Below are 13,675 nucleotides of genomic sequence, written 5' to 3'. Positions count from 1 at the left end.
AACAGAAATATTGCTCTCGACATTAAGACAGTCTAGCTGATAAATTGAACTGACTTGTTAATTCTGAATGCAGATCACACTGGAAACTTTCTGTGGTCAAATGTCTGCAGCACAACCTGTACGTATTCACTCGTACCTCACAGTACATGTATCATTTTAGTGACTAGTGAGCAGGAAGGGCCGCTTCACGGCGCAATTCATACGAACTCTCGCTCTCCCCGTGGAGAGAACAGGGGTTTGTGACAATATGGCGACTTACAGAACTTTCAAAACGTTCATGATTTTGTGGTGAATTCGATATTTGTCAATGTTTTCTATGCCGTTAATCAATTCAATTTGCTACAGAGATTTACTAACCGGTCTGAGAAACTGGGACTGCAGTTCCCCTTTGAAATTCTATCGGAAAGCTGGGCGGCGCATGAAGAACCTTTGACAGGCTTCCGTCACCTTGCCAAGACGTCACCTTTAATAATCAGCTCTTGCAGGTCCAGTCACTCGGAATGCTCCGGCTGCCACAAAGAGCACTGCAGCAGATCGAAAGGTATTGCCCAACACCGTTTCATATTTGCAGATGTTCAGGTGCAGGACAGCATTACTCTGCTAAACTGCCACGTGGCACAGTGAATCCTTAATGTGCCATGTATCTAACACACAGTAAATCTTACTTTTATAATTAAAATTAAATGTCTATTACTTATATCTGATGTACTGATATGTGACCATCTTTGTGTATTCTTTCAAGTTAATTGAATTGAATTAAGTCAGGAAGAATGTATCTGAATCTTATGTTAAGAAACGCTACATCAATTAAACAACAGCTGAGAAGTTTAAAAACATTTTACATAACGTTTCATGCACAGTGTCACCCCCTTCTTGCAACGATCTGGTTCATGCTCTGAAACTTAAGGAAACTTAAGAATATCACACTCACTCATAACACTCATTGGATGAATGAGGAGATACAGTACTTCAGCTTAAGAGAAATTGTCGCAAATCAGAGTGCTTACTGAGAAACCTAAACTGCAGGTTCATTATGACTTTCTGAGAGAACAGATTTCCACCTACAATACTTCCATAAAAAGGGCAAGACAGTTGTACTTCTCTAATGTAATTAACAAACACAAAGATAACACTAAAGTACTTTTTTCCCCACTATAGACAGTTTAATAAACCTTACTTTTTCTCGTATTTTTTCTTATGATGTATCTTCTATAAAATGTGAAGATGTTTGCAATTCATTTCCAAGATAAAATTATTGATTAGACAGAATATAGCTCAGACAACAACGACGAGTCTCATCGATTGTCCTGATCAGCCACCTACATCTGTTATGACATCTGTTCTCTGTTATTAATCTTCAGACACTTAAAACTGTTACAGACATCTTCCACATGTGATCTTGACCCTGTTCCTACAACTCTTTTTAAGAAGGTTTTTGATTGTGTGTAAGATAATGTTTTTACTATTGTAAATTGCTGTCAGCTGGAGTTATTATGTTATTAGCAATTTTAGACCTATTTCAAATTGTTTTTATTCAATTTAAAGAATATCTGGTCTCTAACATTTGTTTGAGTAACTTCAGTCAGGTTTTCGTTCTAACCATAGTACAGAGACGGCATTGGTCCATGTTGTGAATGACCTGAGACTGAGTGAAGATAAACATAATTTGGTTTTACTTGATCTCAGTACAGCTTTCGATACAGTTGATCACAAGATTCTGATCAACCGACTTGAAAACTGGGTAGGTCTTTCAGGGTTAGTTTTAGAATGGCTTAAATCTTATTTGAAGAATAGATCATTTTTTGTTGCTTTGGGAAATCAATCATCAAAACATTTTGACATTTCTTGTGGAGTTCCGCAGGGTTCCATTTTAGGACCTCTGCTCTTTTCATTATATATGTTACCTTTAGGTAATGTAATTAGGAACTGTGGGATCAATTTAATAGCTATGCCGATGATATAAAACTGTATATCTCTGTTCCATCTGAAGATCAAAACTCCTTCAACAGACTAATCGGCTGTGTGTTAGATATATCTCAGTAGATGTCCCAAACTTTTCTACAGTTAATCAAGACAAGACTGAAATATTGATATTGGGTACTAAAATTCAGAAAGAACTTGCAGGATAAATTCAAGTGTTAAATCTGTCCATGCATTTGTTACCAGTAGAATCGAAGATTGTAATGCTCTGTTTAGTGGGCTTCCCAAGAAAACAATACATTCCTTACAACTTGTTCAAAATGCAGCAGCACGGATCCTAACAAAAACAAGAAAGAGAACACATATCACTCCTGTTTTGAAAGATCCTCACTGGTCACCTGTATTTTCTAGGATAGATTTTAAAGTTCTTTTACTTGCTTTTAAAGCTCTAAACGGCCTAGCACCTATGTACCTTACTGAATGTCTGTCATTATATGTTCCTATACGTGACCTGAGATCTGCAAATACTGGCCTTCTGCAGATACCACATGTGAAATACAGAAAGAGTGGAGAGGCTGCTTTTTGTTTTTATGTTTCTAAATTATTAAACTCACTACCACTTTTTATCTGGTAGTCAAGCTCGGTACATTGTTTTAAAAAACATTTGAAAACATCTTTTTAATTTAGCTTTTAGTTAAAATGGTTCTCTGTTCTTTCTATTTATCTTTCTTTTTTATTTATCTTTTATTGTTCTTATTCTATTACGACCTTCCTAATTTCTATTTCTTTTTCAAGCATAAATTGACATTGATGTTGCTTTACTGTATTACTGTGTTTTCCTTTACAACTAAAAGTATATCTCTTAATTTAAGATTTTATTTGTACGCTTGGTTTGTAAAGCACTTTGAGATGCTCTCTGTATGAAAGGTGCTCTATAAATAAAGTTTATTATTATTATTAGGAGCACAGTTTAAAAATGTACATAGATTACTGGAGGAATGCAGGAAACTAGATGATGAAAGAGCTAGGGTAGAGAAGGAAAAAAAAAATAGAGGACTTCTGCTTTATAAGGCTGAAGCTGAAATTCAAGCTCTCTCAAAATTACACAAGGCAAATGAAAAGTTAGGACATGGAAGTGTTAGGAATGTTTATAAAAGGCTTAGACGCAGGGATAGTAAACTTCGGACACTTGAGCAAAATGTTGTGGAATGTGAGCAGGCAGTCATTTTGAATGAACTGCAGAAAAGTGAGTTAGAGAAGGAAAAGGCACAACTAGAGAAGAGTACTGATGAATTGCAGGAACAGTTGCAAAAGATTAGATATACAGTACAAAAAAAGGAATCACAGAATTACAAAAGGAAATGTGATTCTGAAGCAGATTTAGCACATGGGGAGAGGGACCTGAATGAGCAGGTGCAGTTCTGGCAGGGAGAATATGAAGGCTTGAAAACAGAGACAGACAGGAGAGTGAGTCACAATATTAGCACGTGTGAAAAAGGAAAGTATAGTGATGCTGTAAGAGAGGCTTATATGGATTTAGTAGCAAACATGGGCATTCGTGCACGAAAGGCTTCTAAGATAGTCAGAATAGTTTTGGATAAATTGGTAGGAATTCAGGTCGACAGATTGCCAGGGGAAAGTTTTTGTAAATATCTTGTGTTAGACGAGAGACAAGTTTCTAAAACATCTAAAAGAAAAACTGTTGCAAGAAAGTAATTGAAGCCTTGCCACAGATGGGACCACTTAATATGGCCATAAATATGGAACTGCAGGGACTTCTTTCCAGGAGGGTAGCAGGATGCATTTGGGACTCAGAGAGCAGAGAGGTGGTGCAAGATGTTGTTAACAGTGGAAGCAGGGATTCGGATGCAACGCTTTCTGAGAAGGAAATTGTCTACAAAATTACAAATCTAATTGGCGACAGGGCAAGTACAGAAAAAAACATTAATGAAATCCTGGCACGGTACAGAACTGATATCTTGCCTGAAATTGTATATGGATTTGATGACCTCAGTGAGACAGACAAGGCTAGGATCAGACTTATCAATGAGTTGTTCTCTGAATTGCATTTAATTGATGCCTTGGCACATGAGGCAAATGTTACACTTTCTGTCTGGGATGATTGTTGGTGGCGAAAAGGTGGGCAGTGTTAGTTTAGACTGGATGCCTAGAAGGGTTGGAGAGAGTGGTACAGTTAGATTGATTAGATCAGTGTGCAAAGCCATCCATGAATGAGGGTGTGAGAAAAGTGGCAAATCTGTACAGTTTAGATCTTTTTTGTTGAGCCAGGGAAAATCTGATCATGTCCCTCTGATTCCCTTTAAAGGAAACTGAATTAATGCAATGTTCCACAATGCAGCTAGAGTTTATTTTTTGCAAGCTGAATTGCTGGAATTCATGCATGATATACTGTAGGTGATGAAAACAAATTAATAGAAGCACTGTTTAAGGTTTTGAGTGTAGCTCAGTTGCAGGATGCAGAGCACTGGGAATTATTTGTAAGGTTGTGACAGAGCAGTTGTGGAGAGCTCTGGGAGCACGTTTTAGAAATGAATGCGAGATACAGGGAGCTAGTGTGTAAGCTGAAGGAATGGCAGGCTGATAGCAGTACGTTAGTCAGAGGTGAGGTACGCTTGTTTACCAACATGGAGGCAAATTCCGGACCTGTTCTGCAGAAGCTCACAGAATAGAGAAGCCCTGAATTATAGGACATGACTAGGCAGGCAGAGGAATTGATCCTTCCTAGTTTTGTAAAGGTGTGTTGTAGGATGGTAGCAGATCATTTGGAATATGGCAGGTACTGTATGATAAGGTTTCAGAGGAGATGTATAAAATGTTTGAATCAGCACCAAGACACATGTAAGCTATGAGAGGGACTTGGGAATCTTTGACAATTTACTTAAAATACTGGTCAGAGCAACTGCAATAGCTGTTGAGGGTTTGATCATGTTTAAGGAGAACAGGTCTTGGCAGTGGCTTGAAAAACTGGATTCTGAAAAGAAGGCAGAAGTTTTATCTCAAGCTTGAGTATCAGTTAAAGAGCAGAGGGCTGTGTTTTGGGAGAGGATGGATAGGATAAGAGATGCCAGGTTGCAGACACTTAGAGAGAAGAAGGAAAAAAAGATAGAAAAAGAAACGAGATATAAGGACAAAGGAAGTACTAGCGGTAGAGACAGGAAAGTATGGGGACTTTGGAACAGCGAGGAAGAAATAGATGAGCAGCTGAGGCATTTAGATGAGAACAAGAAGCTTCCTGCAGTTACAGCACAGTTGAGGTTTAGGATATTTGTGAGAGGAATGAAACATGAAAATGGAGTTTTCAATTTTTCAAAGGAGGGGAAAAGGCTTAGTCTAGAACAGCTGATTGATAACTAAAAAAGTGTTTTCAGCAGGCCAGAGGAAATCCCAGGTACATCTAGAGAAGACAAAGATTAATGTTTGGCACCATCAGGACATACTGTTGAAGAAAAGGTAGAGTTTTTAAAGGAGGCTTTTAAGCAGCATTTTAAGGCTGGGGATCTAGGTAGAAAAGCGGTTTGTATGGAAAGATTAAGAATTCTTATGTTAATTAAACCAGAACACTTGTTAGGAAACAGAGTTAGACATGCTTTTGAAGAGAAAGATAGGAAGGTGTGATACAAGGGCACAGTCGTTGAAATGAGCCTAGATGGCCAGGAGTATGTTTTTAAATAAATATGATGGATTTAGAAAAATGTGGTGGTTTGCTTTGTGGAAAGATTATATGAATAGTTATTTAGAATTGCTTCCTGTTAGTGCAGAGGACTTTGTAGGCAAGAAAATGGAGCACATTTGTGAGCAGTGAAGATGGGAGTGAATGCTGGTGGCCAGGCAGGGCAGTCCGTGTAAATAGAACAGGAGACTTGTTTGTTGTGGATTGTGTAGAGGAGGGTGATCATGTTTTAGGCTTTAATTGATTATCCATTGTTAGATGATCACATGGATAATGAGGTGAGGGTTGTTGCTTAGATGTCTTAAGTTCCGGGCAGTTGCTAATGTTACACTGTGTGTCAGATGCAGATAATTTTGAGGAAGACGAAAAGGAAAACATCTTGTAGCTGATGCTGATGCGCCAGGGAGGCTGGTGAAAAGTTGATCCCTGGAGCCAGCAATACGAAATTACTGCTCTATATATAATGGCTGATGTAAATAACCTCCTTGCCTTGTGATAGCTGGTTTCCAACATTGTCTATAGTTACTTGTGAGTTATAATTTTTACACTGTTGTTCATTGTTATTTGTTGGATATGTATGTTTTTCAAGTACAGTTTATATCCTGTTAAGATTTATCTTATGATGTAGCCGTGCAATGCCTGTGATAATGCCTTTTTTCCCCATCAGGTCCAAAGAAAGTGTATGTCCTCAGAGACTCTATGTTGTGGGGCGTGGAAACACTGATGCCAGCAGAACAGGTGTGGCTGCACCCCGGCACAACACGCAGTGCCCACCAGCACCTGTACCACCTCCAGGCCCTGAATGAGGATATATTACTGATCATTAACACAGGGACCAATAACAGAGCCCAGGGGGACTCCTCCTATGACATCCTTAGAGCTAGAAAAGAACTGACTGTGGCAGGAAGGAGAGCATCTCCTTGTAAGGTTCATATGGCAATTTGCTCAGTTTTGCCATGGCTCTGCGATGCCTCTTTGCTGCTGGAGCTGTGAAAGAAGCTGCCCGGGCTCTTCCACAGCTCCCCTCTCACATGGACCATGTGCAGCTCCTCAGGAGCAACAGAGTGCTTCTGCAGAACCAGCAGCCCGTTGCTCAGGCCTTTGCTGCTGATGGGCTTCATCTCAGGGCCGATGGGAAAAGGAACTTTTCTCAGTATATTTTACATTTTATTTCTCATTATTTTAGAACTTTAATTTGATATATTTTATTTTACTAGTGCCAAATTTATTTTTTATAATTTACTTGTTTACTTTCATTTTGTGATATTTTGATTTTAGTTTGTCAGATCAAATGCACATTTGACCAAAGTCTTGTAAATTATCACTTTTTACAAGATGTGGAAAAAAGTGCAACAATTGACTCCAACGTTATTTTAATATTCATGACTATATTTGAATTCATACCTTTTATTATGCATAATAATTATTAAATGTGTAATTTATATGTACATTGTTTTGTATAGGTGAAACCTTTCCAAAATGTATAAATCATTAAAGATGATTAAAAACATTATTTTTCATGTGTAATATAATTAGGAAGTACAATAAGATCCTGCTTTAACAATGTTATCAAATGATCAGTCGAAATTGTTAAAAAACCAAAGGACTTGAAGTAAAAAGAAATGACTAACATTGTTTGATTAATTTTAAACACTAAGTTATAAATGCAGACGCGATCGGTGCCATTAGCGCTCAGTCTGTGCTGCTAGGCTCTGCCCCCTCTGTGACGGAGCACAGTGGGCGGGGCGCTGTTCTCCAGCCTGACTGGGGAACACGGACCCGCTGATCTGTTTTATACCACAGGAAGAGAAGAGAAGGAGATTGTTTCTGCACAAAACGTGTGTTGTGTTTCACTGGGAGTGACAACACCCGAGATCAAAGCGTGATGAACTATTATGGAGCGGATATTGCCTTTACCCAGCTGGGCTGAGGGCCGACCTCCTGGCGAGAGTGCGAGAGTCGCATGCGAGGGAGAGGAGGAAATCATACTGGGATTTATAGCGTCTGGTGGAGGAAGGATGTTCCCTCGGGAGGGGGATCAGAATACCTCCTGGGTATCCCTGCCTGTCGTAAGAGGCGACTAAAAGGGTTGTGTCAGGAAGCGCATCCGACGTAAAACCATCTTGCCAAAACCATGGTTGCAAAGAACACAAAGCACATACCGGATCGGCCGGGGCCCGGGTTAACAACGTCCGCCATTAGTGCTGTGTCCCAACAGGGTACTAATGGAAATTATGCTACTGTGGGGAAAACTGTAGAGTGGGGGCAACAGAAAAGAAACAAGGTGAAGGGGCCTGGAAGGAATGTTAAGTCAATGAGAGTGGGGAGTTGGAATGTTGGCACCATGACAGGGAGAGGGAGAGAATTGGTTGAAACTATGGCAAGGAGAAAAGTGGAGATCTTGTGTGTGCAAGAAACCAAGTGGAAAGGAAACAGCTCAAGACACCTAGGAGAGGGATACAAGATTCTATATGCTGGAAAGAGTACCAAAATGAATGGAGTGGGTGTGATAGTGTGCAAAGACCTAGCAGACAAGATAGTGAGGGTGGTTAGACACTCAGACAGGATTATCAATGTACAGGTGGCTTTTGAGAGTGGGTTATGGAATATCATCTCTGTATATGCACCACAGGTAGGAAGACCACAGGAGGAAAAGGATAGCTTTTTGGAAGATCTCGAAGAAGTGGTTAGCAGAATCCCAGGAAATGAAATGGTGGTAATTGGAGGAGACTTCAATGCACATTTAGGAGAGAAATGGTCAGAGAGGGCTAGGAGAGAGAAATGAAGAAGGAGGAAGGCTACTAGAAACACTCCAAGCTCTTGAATTGTTTGCAGTGAACACAGGGTTCACGAAGAATTATGAGCAAAAGGTGACATACAGGAGTGGAGGCCATACCCAAATAGACTACATATTAGTGAGAAGAATTGATAGAGCGAAAGTCCAAGATGCTAAAGTCCTGCCCTATGAGGCTGTTACCAGACAACACAGGCTACTGGTGATGGACATCACAATATTGAAGGAGCGAAGAATAAGGCAGAGGAAACACCCCGCACGAACAAAAGTGTGGAAACTGAGAGAAAACAAAGTAGATTTCAACAGGCTGGTGAAAGAAATGAAAAACAACACAGAGGAAACAGAGGAGCCTTCAGTTGAAGAAGAGTGGACTGAGATGAGCCACATCCTAGAAGAGGCTGCTACCAGGGTTTGTGGAAAGACAAGAGGAGGCAGACCGAGGGAAAATGAAGAGTGGTGGTGGGATATGGAAGTTCAGGAAACACTGAAGGAAAAGAAAAAAGCATACAAGGTACTGAAAGATGGCACTGGAGAATTACAAGAATATAAGAGACTAAAGAAGCTAGCAAAAAGAAGTGTAGCAAGAGCAAAGGAAAGAGCCTGGAAAGAATGGTATGAGAAACTTGAAACAAAGGAAGGAGAGGACCAAATCTACAAGATTGCTAAACATAGAGCGAGACAGAAAAAAGATATTATCCGGGTGGCGGTACTCAAGGATGGAGAAGGCAGAGTCTTGATTAAAGAAGAACAGATCAAGCAAAGATGGCTGGAGTACTTCAAAAATCTGTTAAATGTAGAAAATGAGAGGGAGAACCTAGTGGAGGCAGACGTAGTGTGTGGACCAATCCAAGAAATTTCAGTAAAGGAAGTGACAGAAGCTATCAAAGAGATGAAAGTGGGCAAAGCAACTGGACCATCACGAATAGCAGCAGAACACTTTAAGAACCTCGATGAAGAGGGGATTCACTGGCTGACGAGATTGCTAAACAATATTGCAAAGGAAGAGAGAATTCCAGAAGAATGGACAAAAAGCAGTATGGTTACCATCTACAAGGAGAAAGGAGACCCAATGGAGTGTAAAAACTATAGAGGAATAAAACTTCTGGAACATGGATTGAAAATCCTGGAAAAAATTCTGGACAAGAGACTCAGGAAGATAATCAGGATCCACAACTCACAATTTGGATTCTCAGCGGGGAAAAGCACAACAGATGCCATTTTTGTGATGAGACAGTTACAGGAGAAGACACTAGAAAAAGGGAAAAAGCTGTATGTGGCCTTTCTGGACTTGGAGAAGGCATATGACCGTGTGCCCAGAGAGGTGGTGTATTGGTGCTTGAGGAAGAAAGGAGTACCAGAAAGCATGGTGAAGTTAGTTCAAGCAACCTATAGAGATGCAACTACGAAGATGATAACACAACAGGGAGAGACAAAAGAGTTTGAAATCACAGTTGGAGTACACCAAGGATCAGCACTAAGTCCTTTCCTTTTCATAAACATTATTGACACACTGACAGAGGAGGTAAGAACAGAAGTGCCTTGGGAACTCATCTTTGCTGATGATGTGGCACTGATGGCAGACTCAGAAGTAGAACTACAGGAGAAAGTGTTCAAATGGCAGAGGAGTCTGGAAAAGGGTGGACTGAAAATGAATGCAGAAAAATCTGAAATAATGGTAATGGAGAGAAGAGGAGATACTATGACCAATGTTGAGGAGACAAATGGAGGAAAACTGAAACAAGTTGATGACTTTAAATACCTTGGATCAAAACTGGTAAAGGGAGGAGAAACACTGGAGGCAGTAAAACAAAGAGTGAAAGCTGGATGGAACAAGTGGAGAGAAATAACTGGAATAATCTGTGACAGGAAAATTCCCAGAAAGTTAAAGTGCAAAATGTACAAGACTGTGATTAGACCTGTACTACTATATGGAGCTGAATGCTTGGCAGTTGGAAAGAGGGAAGAGAACCTGATGAGAAGAACTGAAATGAGGATGTTGAAATGGATTCTGCAGATTTCAATGAAGGATAAGATCAGAAATGAAGAAATCCGTAGACGATGTAGGGTGGTGGATGTGGTTGAGAAGATGCGAGAGGCGAGGTTACGGTGGTATGGACATATCATGAGGAGGGACGTTGAGGAAGTAACAAAGAGGGTAATGGAATTTGAGGTGGAAGGTAACAGAGGAAGAGGCAGGCCTAGAAAGAGATGGATAGATTGTGTAAGAAAAGATATGGAGGTATGTGAAGTGAGTGAGGAAGATGTGCTCGACAGATACAAATGGAGAAGAGCAACCAAAGCAGCTGACCCCAGGACAGTCTGGGACTAAGGCTGTGAAAAAGAAGAAGAAGAAGAAGAAGGTGGAGGAAGGATGACGGGAGCGATTGCTTATTACCGACAGCTGAGTACGATTGAGCGTGGTTGTTGTCACCCCTCCCGAACTTTCGTTATAAACTCCATTCATGAAATTCAAGTATTTTAAAGGGTTAATTATAAAGTAAAAAACGTACAATGTACACAAACATTATAAGCTGATCACCCGTTTCTTAATGATTGAATCCCGTTTTTTATAGCGTTTAAAGTCATGCAATGTTCCAAGCTGGGACACTTCACTGTATCGTATTGTAACGCCCTCGCCTGGTGGTGAGGAGGAAGCGCCCCTAGGTGCTCGTAGTACCGCTGGGCATGCTGGGAGTGGCAGCCGGGGAGAGTCTGAGGGTCAGCACGATGACCAGCGGCTGACCCTACCTGTGTAAATAATGTCCAAGTAGTTCTAGTGCTCTGTGTAGTCTTATAAAAGTATAGCGTGTTGTTAAGTAATTACCACCCTAAAGATATGTACTGTACAGTACGTGTTCCGTCAGTCTCCTCATGTGCGTGTAGATCCTGTGTTTGGTTTTGTGTGGTTGTTAATGAATAAAGCTAGCGCTTGGTTTGTTAATCGCGTCTCCACTGGTCCTTTGTTCTGAAAAGAACCTGTAAACGCTACATTGGTGTCAGAAGCAGGCAGGATGGACAAATCGTGGCAGACACTACCCGATTCTGTTAAGCGCCGGCTGACGCTGAAAGAAACAGAACCCATCGGCAGCGCACATAGGGAGCCTGAGCAACTCCTGGGTGCGACAGGTGGCCACAGCCCTTACCAGGGCTACCCAGTAGTGGTCCCACCAGTAGAATTGGGGCAACTGGCCGCTACTCCTGGTCAGCGGGCACCCCAGAGAGAGGATACTCTCCCTGCCGGAGCCGATCAGTGATTCCCACACCTATCGGCGCGGGTGCGACCAGGTCGCTACGATGGTGAAGCACCTTGGGAAACCTACGAGGCGCAGTTCCGGCTCGCGGCCCGGACGAATGGCTGGAGCCGGGCGGGGATGGCCGGCCACCTGGCGGCGGCGCTGGAAGGAGCGGCCTGCCAGGTGCTCCTGGACGTCCCGGAGGAGGACAGAGGCGAACACACGGCGCTGGCAGCAGCTCTCCAGCTGCGCTTCGGTGTGGAGGAGGCGCCGGACTTGATGCTGGAGAGGCTGGCCCTGCGGCGGCGCCGACCAGGAGAGCGGCTGGGCCCGGTTGCCGCTGATGTCACGTTCCTCGCCCGCCGAGGATACTCAGCTTTTCCTCGGGAGGGGCAGCGGGAGATGGCTCTCCAGGCCTTTCTCAAGGCCCTCTCACCCGAGGAGCTGCGGCGCCACGTGCAGCTGGCCGCGCCAACATCACTGGAGCAGGCCTTGGCCCTTGCTACACGGGCTGAGGCCGTGTTCGGGGTGGCTGGAAGCGCCAGCAGACGCAGTGCGCCCTGCCGGCTGACCGAGGCGGCGACGGAGGAATCCAGCGAGGGGGAAGAGGAGCCAGCCCGTGCAGCGACCCCCGCGGAACAGCCCCGCACGCTGATTTGCAACCGCTGCGGGAAGAGGGGACGCCGAGCCCGGTTCTGCCGGGCACCCGAACCTCGCACTCCTCGATCGGCGTCGGGAAACGGGAACGGGGCGGCTCTGCGCGGGGAAGGCTGCCCCTTGAACACCTCAACCCCCGCTCCGGGGAGCGCTGTTAAGACCGGCGCCCCTCACGCCACTGTGGGGCGAGTCGGCTCTAGCCGGGGCCTGTACCTCCACTGCCAAATCGAGGACCAACTCGACACCAACTGCCTGAGGGCACCAACCCAGCAGGATGGGAGGCCTCCAGCCTGCGGCTGAAGACCGTGACGGGACAGCTCGCTGCAGTCAGGGGGAAAAAGGTGCTTGCCTTCCGTCTAGGTGCAGCGATGGTGCGCCACCCCTGGACCTACTGCAGCGAGTGGGGGCCAGTTTGGACTTGAGCCGGCAGGAGTTGGTGTGGCAGGGGGAGCGACTTTGCCTGGTGGAGGGCAGGCCCGGCGAAGGCCGAGGGACGCGGGCTTGCCGAAGCCGGGGGAAAAAGAGGCAGTGGCGGCGGCGGCGGCAGTCGCCGGGGCAGGCCAGGCCTGCGAGCCGGGGAGCGAGCGTGCCGGATCCTGCCCCCGAGTCAGCCGGGGGGCCAGACAAGGCGGCGGCGGCGGGGGCTGAGTGTTGCGTGGAAGCGAGGCGCACCGTTGAGGACCTCTACCAGCGGAGCTGCAAGGGCCTCGATCAGGACCAGCGGCAGCGGCTCCAGGAGCTACTCGCCCAGAACGAGGATCTCTTTGCGGCGAGAGATGAGGACTGCACATGCACTGCCCTGGTCCAACACGAAATCAACACCGGCGACGCTCGGCCCATCCGCATCCCACCGGGACGCATGGTTCACGCCAAGCGCAGCTTTCTGGGGTTGGCCTCGTACTACCGGAGGTTCGTCCGGGACTTTGCCAGCATCGCTGCCCCACTGCACCGCCTCACCGACAAGGGCCGCCGTTTCGACTGGGACTCGGGCTGTGAGACTGCCTTCGGCCGGTTGCGTGAAGCTCTGGTGGGGGCCCCTGTGCTGGCCTACCCCGACCCGTGGTTACCGTATGTTCCTGATACCGACGCGAGTAACTCGGGGGTGGGTGCAGTGTTGGCGCAGGAGGAGCCAGATGGGGAGCGCGTAGTGGCCTATTATAGTCAGGCTTTGACTAGGGCTGAACAGAACTACTGCGTGACCCGTCGCGAGCTGCTGGCGGTGATGGCGGCGGTCCACCACTTCAGGCCGTACCTGTTCGGGACCCGGTTCCGGCTGAGGACCGACCATGCATCCCTCACCTGGCTGCTCCACTTTAAGGAGCCGGAGGGGCAGATGGCGCGATGGATAGAGATCCTGCAGGAGTACGACTTCACTGTCGT

Source organism: Lepisosteus oculatus, chromosome 27, assembly GCF_040954835.1.
Source record: "Lepisosteus oculatus isolate fLepOcu1 chromosome 27, fLepOcu1.hap2, whole genome shotgun sequence".
Taxonomy (NCBI): Eukaryota; Metazoa; Chordata; class Actinopteri; order Semionotiformes; family Lepisosteidae; genus Lepisosteus; species Lepisosteus oculatus.
The sequence above is the reverse complement of the archived record's forward strand: the minus strand, read 5'-3'. Positions refer to the sequence as shown.